At 41.2% G+C, this 9,006-nt stretch overlaps 1 long non-coding RNA gene across 1 annotated transcript in view; it reads right to left on the bottom strand.

Annotated features, from left to right (window-relative positions):
* Positions 1–6,016: 6,016 nt before the first annotated feature.
* Positions 6,017–9,006, bottom strand: part of LOC106993024 (uncharacterized) — a 29,504-nt gene continuing 26,514 nt past the window's right edge. The window contains exon 3 of the long non-coding RNA XR_001439195.3: positions 6,017–6,560. This is a non-coding gene — a long non-coding RNA (uncharacterized LOC106993024). The remainder of the gene's footprint in view (positions 6,561–9,006) is intronic.

Below are 9,006 nucleotides of genomic sequence, written 5' to 3'. Positions count from 1 at the left end.
ATAGATTATATATGTGTTTCCCACTGTTTGTCTTTTAACTTCCCTCATAGTGTTGACATATAGAAATTTTAGAAGGTTTTCATAGCCAAATCTATCCCTCTCTTCTCCCATATTTTTATTCCTCTTATAAAGCCCTTCCCTGCCTCAAGTTATCATTTATTCAACATTTTCTCCCATTACATCTATTGGTTTGTGTTTTGCTTTTGTCACTAACCTACACATTTAATCCATCTGAAATTTATTTTGCCACGGCAATAGGAAAGAACCCTCCAACTTTTTGTAAATGGTTAAGTCTGAGCCCTAACTTACGCCATTGATATGGTATACATTCACAACATTCTTATATACTATATTTGGTCTGTAATTTTAGCACTGTGGTTAAGAGCTTTGGTTTGGGAGACAGACTTGATTCAAACTCACCATTCCTACCTTTGTGACCTTGGACCAGTTATTCAACCTGGTTAAGCTTCAATTCTCTCACCTGCAAAGCACTTAGCAAAGGGTCTTGCATATAGTAAGTGCTCGATCAATATTAGACATTAGCAACCTTTTCAATTAGATCTCAGAATGACCACACAAACTCTACATCTGCACCTGATTTGTTGTCACTGCAATATTAAGAAATAGTCTGGAAAATTTCCTCAGTAGCCTGAACCTAGCTCATGAGGCAACCTTCCTCCCTTCAACCAGACTATGTAGAGCCCATTGACAATTCAAGGGGAATGAATCAGATCACTGCTTTTCTCCACAAAGCTTCTAGCCTCCCTTTCACCCCATGCCTATTAATGTAAGCCACCAGAAGCCAGCAGCAGAGGGAGAGGAATCCACAACCACAGGTCAACATCATTGCCTTCCCCGCATGCAGAACACTCACTCTGCTCCAGCCTCCTCCCTAACTCACAGAAGATGACTCACTTTACTCCACGGCTTAAGGTATTTATTTTCCCTTAAGGAAGAACTAGTGTTGTTACACTTGGAGGTCCCGATAGTTTGGGATTCAGGAGAAAAGGACAGTGGAGGAAAGAATTCCAGGGTAAGATACTCAGAGTTTTCAATTGTTGTGCAATTAATTTAACAAACTGTCCCAATCTCAGATAACTTCTAAAGACTGAAAAAAAAAATACTACCTGATTAAAAAGCCAAGCAGTTAAATTGGAGGCATAAATTGGGTCTTTATTACCAAGTGCTCCACCTCTCTCTTAAATCATTACATTCACTCTAATATTTCTTTAGCATAGGGGTAGAAGGCAGTTTGATGTATAATGGAAAGGACTCAGTATTTGGAGTTAGTCATAACTTCTAAGATACATCATCAGATACCTGCAAAACCCTGTCTTCTAGCCTAGTTCAGTTCAGTCTGTATCTTAGCAGTTACTATTTGCCATAGGATAGGGGTAAAATAAAGCAGTCTCTTGACTGGGATAGCTCAAATTCCATTTCCTCTCTGGTATCCACTCTTCCCCACTGTAGCATAAGCTTCTCAATTAGGAAGACTATGTCTGCTACCACCTTTTAGAAACCCAGGAGCCAAAGTCCTATGATGCATTCAATAGCTGTCCCAATACATTTTGGAAGGAAGAACTGAGACATGCTGTTACTGTTTCATATCACTATGCTCCAGATGGAGAAAATCGTTTTCCCAAGTAAATCAGGGCCCACGCTATACCTTGCCTTATCCTCTAGGGCACCACTCTCTTCTTGGTTTCAGTTCAGCCCCACAAAAGTAATAGTGAAAGAATCAGACCTGGGGCTTCCAGGTCTCTTATCATGCCATCTCCTCTGTTTCTCTCCACTGATCTAGAAAAATGCAGTAGATACTATAGGGCAGCTGACTCTTTGAGTAGCAGGCCAGAGTCTCATGAATGCATGTCCCTGCTGGATCCCCGTGGCATGAGGGCACTATAATTAAGTGCTTTGACTTTATTACCTCTTCCACCTGAGCCTTCCCTGCTCCATTATATGTATCCATCAGTCCTAGATTTCATACCTAGGCACTTGCTTTCAGTATCTCCATGTCTGCTGCACTATCAATTAATGGCTGCAAAGAATTCCCTAGAATCCAAGCCTTCCTGGCCACATACCCTGGGGTCCAAGTGGCTCCTTCATTTTGGCAGATTGCTCCCATGACTTCTTGGGTCTTCTAGTCAGCATCAAGGATATTGCAAGCCACTTCCAAATTGTTTGCTCTCAGTATGCAATATTCCACTCTTCTTCCTCTGGCTACAGTTGAGAGAGCCAGGGAGTAAGGTCTCTGCCTGTGAAGAGGATCTACCTCTGCACATAGCCATAATTTGATTTCCCTCTCTGGGATTCATACAGGGAGTTACTGAGCCAAGAGTTTATTATCGAGCTTAGCATGAATATACAGTGAGGAGAGCTGAGTGCAAAACCAAATGTTCCAAGTGTTCCTAATTCCATGTGTTTTGAAGTGCCTGAAGCAGGAATTTTATGGAAGAGGGAGAGTCTTCCCTGGTGGTAAATTAAGGAGACTTCTTTTTAGCTCTGGATCACAATCAGGTCTTTAGCAGTCAACTAATCCCATTCTGTCTTTATTTTCTAATTGTATTCTTACCAACACAGCTCAGCTTTTTTCACAGTAGAGTAAGCCTTGCTAAAAAAGAAAAAAAAAAAAAAGCTTCTCTGTTCCGAGGCTCCCTCTAAAACACGTCTTTGCTTCCAAGGGTAATGAACTCTTTTATAATAAACGCCTCACTTTAATGCACACTCTCTTTGGTTTCCAGGAACTGCCTTATAATTACGCCGCTCAGTATTGCATGTCAGAGGTTTGCTTCGCCTTTAATATTTTATGAAGAAATTCAGATTTTGACAGTAAAAATATTTAACCCAGAGGACCCAAAACCCAGACTATTATTTTGTAAAGTAGCCATCTAGCTGCACACTTGTGCACCGCTGCCTTCCCCAGTGCATACTCACACTCTTTGATACTCTCTGAGCAGACCCAACCACATGCTGTCCAGATGGAAACCTGGCTGTATCATTACATTATATTGAAATAACCCAATACCACCTGTTTCTGTTGGGGTTCCTGCCAACATTTTCCCATAAAACATTTATTTTGCTAATATTTTAGTTGGTCACCACAGAAGGACACTTGAAGTTAAAGATTTACCATGTGTTACCACCACTCAGAGCCAAAAGAGGCAAAAAATAAAATAAAAAGCCCTTTGAAACCAGGCAGCAGAGTTTGAGAAGAGCAAATGTCTATCTATTGTTTCCAAAGGTGGATGCCTCACCTGGCATGATGTCATCACGGGTACAGGGATTTCAAAACAAGCTTTTCTTGGCAATCTTCACAGAATGAATTACTCTCCTGTCTCTGGTGCTCATCTTTGGATCATAAAATATTTTCAGCTTTGTGAGAAGATCTTCCTGCTCCTTGGCAAATTGTATTTTGTAAATAAGTTCATGGAGATAAGGAATTAATTAGATGAATTTAATTTATAGATAAACATGCATATATTATTTGCATTCCATGAAGAACAGGATGGGTGAGGGGGAGTCAATGTCACATATTAGGAAATGACCCTGCACAGGATGTTCAAAGTCACTCGATGCCCTTGGGGGCAGAAGCAATGCATTTATCTTCAAGATTGAACAGCCAATGGAACCCTTTGGTCAAGAGACATAATGCAACATAATTGTCAAGTATTTTGTTTCTTTTTTCTACCCTTTGCAACTACTTCCTATTTCTTGTTATGAAATACAAAGTTAAAGCCAAACTAGCCCAAAAATCAGAAGGCCATTGGAATAGTTTGCCAAAGGTATCATTTGGAGCTGGATTTGGGAAGGAAGAACTGTTGGTACCTGGTTGCCCGTTCACCACCTACCTCATGTGCCACTGTAGCTGGACCCAGCTTCCCTGCTGTATTTTTAGCTTACACCTACATTACAGTCTTAATTTTCTCCCGCACACTGAACCCCCTCTCAACAATAAACCCCAGAGGATGGGGGAAACACACAGACTAATGGCATTTGGCTGCTACACATCCCTAACATCTCCAGTCTTTTGGCTCTTATGACTCCTGGGATATCCATCGATTTCCCTGGGACTCTCATGCACTACAAGACAGTCTTTCTATTATTATACTTGGTGATTCACTTGCAAAGGTTAACTGCATGGCCTTTTTCCTGGCCCTGGTTAATTAGGAGGATGGGTCTTCCCCTAATCCCCACTTCTTGACTGGCTTATTGCTAAAAACCAGAGGAAGGGAAAGGAATGATGTTAGCCTGGAGCCCCACTCATGTAATGTGTCTATTTTTCTGCCAAAGGAGCTCTTTTACACCAAAACACCTACTTCGCATTGTAAAAGTAATTTATATTTTAGATATTTGTTTTAAAAGTCAACTTGTAACCTGTAATGGCTATAGATATAGATTAAGGATCACAAGTAAAGCAATGTACCTCTCCTGGCGGCTTCCATTCACGTTCACATATCCTCCCTAAAGACAGATAATCATATAATTAAGCAATCCATTTCTCAGCATATATGCGCTGTACAGAAGACAGTGATACAGTGAATTCTGGTGTGTGCTTTGGTTCAAAGTATAAAATACTGAATAATCACATTTTTTATGAAAGCACTTGACCTTTAAATTGATATTTCCATCCAACAGATTATAATTATTGTTCAAAGAGATGTTGAATGCAGCACAGCTAATCCATAGGTGGCCCGTCTGTTACTCAACGGTTACGGCTTGTGTCCAACTGATGATATTAGCTGACAGCCATAAAAAGGGCAGAAAGGGTCACTTTTGGCTTCCTGTCAATACCAGCCTTGATTTTTTTTTCCTCCTCTAAGATCATGAATCTGAATTCTTAAGGTCAACCTAAATTCATAAATATCACCTGCAGATTTGCATCTTTCTACTTACAGAATGTCACCATTCTGGATGAAGCAAAGCAGGACAAGTGGTAACTGAGTCTTGAGTGTTGATCGAGGCTGCTTCCAAAACAAAAGTTCCCCCTTAAGTCGAGCTGCCAAATTTAGCAAATAAAAAATACAGGATGCCCAGTTCAATTTGAATTTCAAAAGGATAAGTATGTCCCATACAGCAAATTATTCATTATCTGAAAATCAAATTTAACGGGGCATCCTGTATTTTATCTGGCAGCTCTACCCTGGAGCAGTCAATCTCTGAGTCTGATGTGCCCTAATTATCTGTATTTTTCTCTTTTCTACAGAAGATACATCAAATACAGACAGCTATAGCAAACAACATACTCAGGTCACTGATGGCTGAAAACAAGGAGCACTAAGAAGTCAATATCCATCATCCTGTCTGTGTTTATTTTTATTAGTTACTGATTGGACCATTTCCCTTTTCATGATTAAACAACTCTCTTAATCATCGCCTCAATTCCTGGAATCCTTTATCAAGAGCAAGGACAACTCTTTCTGGGCTGAACAAGGAAAAATGTGAAATATATGCTAATATTTAAAAGCTTCTTGTTTACCCTGCCAGCATCTATCAAGGTAAGCACATTGTGTGAATTTATCATGAGACGTGCACAAGGAGATGCAGTGGTTTCTGACACAGTCAAATCTGTTCTGGTTAAGCTCTGGGAATGGGCCCTATCCTTCCCCCAAAGTGTCTTCCCAGCACACCAAACTCAGGCCTAGACCAAGAGGAAGGGCCAGAGCCACCACGGTGAGCAGAAGGCAGAGAGGAGAGTTCTACAGACACCCACAGTATGGCTATCAGGCCAAAAGAGCATCCTGGCTCACATCTGCAGACTTCTCCCTCACCACTGGCTATCCTGCCCTTGACTGGCTAGAAGGGAGGATCACAGATATAAGGATATCACATCCTTATAAAATTGTACTGAATCCAAGACTCAGGGAGATAAATCTCCCTGGCCTTCCCCTGCATCCCCCTTCCTTCATGCCATAAAGGGGCCACCACCATAAACTAAATCTGAAATCACAGCATATCAGAAGAAAACAAACTAAAAATCCATACCAAAGCAGAAAATCAAGAGTGGAGACTGAAAACATGATTCTTATCTTTATTGACCATTGCATTGATGAGAATCAATAACAACTGTAAATGTTTCCATTTCACATTTAGAATGTTTTATATTGGTCTAGAAGTTTAGAGTTCAAAGAGAATGTTCATTTACCTCATTTTATATTGCAGTGATTTATTGTACAAAAGGAACTTAAGAGCCTTTTGATCAATCTGTAACAGATATAGTTTTCCTAACCAAGTGTTTCTCCAAGTATGGTTCTCAAAACTGGTCCATGCCGGCAGCATCAGCACCACCGAGGACTTGCTAGAGATGCAGATACTGGAGCTCCATCCCCAGACCTGCTGAATCAGAAACCCTGGGAGTAGGCCTAGCAATCTTTTTTGTCACAAGTCCTCCAGGGAATTTCTGCACACCCTATCATTTGAGAACCACTGCCCTAGCCTCCTAGAGACTGCCAGGGCTTCCTGAGTTCCTCTTCACCATCTGAACCAAACAGTGGCATTTTTCAAGCACTATTTGTAGAGTGTTTATCTGTCTTTGCCAATAGTAAAGTCGGGTCTTCAGATTTCTGTACCAGATTTAAGAACAGACTGTAACGCAGTAGTTTTCAACATTAAGAAAATGGTTCCCATTTTTTCTTCATACCCTCTCCCCATCACACGCACGCACGCGCGCGCACACACACACACACACACACATACATACACACACGCTGCCCCTGCCCATTTCACAGTGTCTCTCCCAGCTCCCCAGACCCCTATTCTGGGACATTCTGCACTCCCTCCCCACACCCTCCTCTATAAAATGCACTTTTTAAAATCTTAGCCTCCAGTCTGTATCACCTTCGCCTCCATATTCACCCATCCCCCATTAGCCCTCTTCAGCCTCTATCTTTTTGCAGCTTCCAAAACTTTTGCGTTTACAGCCTCACCCTAGGCACTATCTTTCACCCAACACTTTGTGTCCATTTCTGGAACCCTGTCTCCCAGCTCCCCTCCTTCCCACTCCTGCCCTACATACATTTTCTCTCCCACACGAGTGCCAGCTCCTTTCCCACACGTCAGCCAGACTCCCTCGTTTGCTGCCCATCCCCAGTTCCCACTTTTTTCTTGATGATTTTTGCTCTCATCCCCTAGAATAGAGATGACCAGCGCCACACGCAATCCTCTCTGGGTCTCCCCTCCTCTGACATTCTCTCCTCTCCTCTGACATCACCAGTCTTTGGCTTTTATTTCTGCTTCAATAGAAATATTTTTTCTCTGAGGCCATAGTCTTCTCCAACTTTCATACTTATCTTTTGTTACCTATCCACTAGTTTCTTTTTTAAACATATTGAAGTGAATAGTTGATTTGAAGGAAAAAATATTAGATTAAAAAATTGTTCAGGTAATAAGAGGATGAACCAAAAAATGTGGATGTGGTCACAGAACAAATGATGGTATCAAATGCTGATGCAGCAGGGGGTGGTGGGCATGTCGGAAAGCAGAATATGTTAAATATTGTGAGAAGAGACCCTGGGGTAGAGACGAGCATGTAGCTACAGACAGCAGTGGGATGCCAGCATGAGAAGGGTGGAAGGAAGGTTCAGGTAAGACAAAGATGTTTATCCTTTTTAGGTCAAAGCCCATGTTGAAAATCTAATGAAATCTAACAAGTCCTCATAGAAAAATGCCCAAACAAGCAAAAGTTTGCATTTATTTCTGGCACGTGGAAGAACTCATGAAGCCTAAAGGGGATGACGTCCAGAGACCTCAGGTAGAGAAATATGCGGGGTTTGGGCACCAGTCCAAAAGGCTTCAATGCAAGAAAATGCAACAAAACTTGGACTTCATCCAAGTGGCAAGGTGGTATGTGTTTTAGGATGCTCAACTTTGCGTACTTTATATTTTGTGTACACATCTCATGCCCAACCTTCAGCAAGACTTTGTGAAATCCACGTTTTGATTCCAGAAACTTCAGGCCAGCAATATCGGCTTGATGCCAGAAAAACCAGCCACTAACATATTTTGAAAATGATGTCGTAGATAGAGTACAGGAAATGATTATCACTGGGCAGAAAAAAGGAAAACATCTTAAAAGAGAATATAAACTTTTTAACCTACTCTACAGGCAACATGTAAAAACGTCTGTGCACCAGAGAAAGAAAATTCAGTGATATGTGTGAGGAGTGGTTTGCATGTGTGTGAGGTTAGAGAAAAAGCCACATGTGGATTGCAAATGTATTGGTTTTATCTACTGAGTGCTATTCTGCCAATCCTGAAACAAGAAAATTACCATTTTTGTGTTTTCAGTGTAATAGTATCAGGTAACACAGATTCATCGGTTGCCATGTGCCAAGCACCTCATGTGCATGGTTTCATTCAAATCCCTTCTTTACCCTATGAGGCAGACATTCATATAAATGAAGGGCTGAGACCCAGAGAGCTTACGCAAAGAATGGCTAAGTTGCTGTCCTAGAACCCGAAACTGGGATGAACTAGACCAAGATTAAACCAGATGGCCTGACTCTGTCAAAGGCTTGCTTCTTAACACCATTCTGGATCCAACAATAGTTCTCTCTCCCCAAAACTGACATGGCTCAAAATCTGAATTCCCCTGTTGACCCAGTTTCCAACCAGATCCACAAACTGTAATTGGATTATGCAGTTGGAATCTGAGAAACAGGAAAGTGCAAATGGCCAAAATAATGAGCACTCGTTAAACTTCTTGGAAAGAACAACACTGCTTCAAGGCAGTGCCTACAAGCAAGTTTTGCTTGAAGAAAATAACTAAAACATAATCATTACTTTTAGAGATCTTGGTTGATTTCACCCAATATCCATTCCTCTGCTTGTTTTCCCAGAGAAAATGTGTAGGTGCCCTCTTATTAAAAATAAACTTGCATCCCAGTCTACCCCAGAGCAAGATCAAATGGCTACCACAGGGAGTGATATGAAAATGGAGTCATTTCTTTGAAATTCCCAAGGGTGCTTTTTTGCTTTAAAGAGCAATGAAGTCACTTTCTGCTAGTAATT

The sequence above is a fragment of the Macaca mulatta genome, chromosome 13 (genome assembly GCF_049350105.2).
Source record: "Macaca mulatta isolate MMU2019108-1 chromosome 13, T2T-MMU8v2.0, whole genome shotgun sequence".
Lineage (NCBI taxonomy): Eukaryota > Metazoa > Chordata > Mammalia > Primates > Cercopithecidae > Macaca > Macaca mulatta.
The sequence above is the reverse complement of the archived record's forward strand: the minus strand, read 5'-3'. Positions and strand labels throughout refer to the sequence as shown.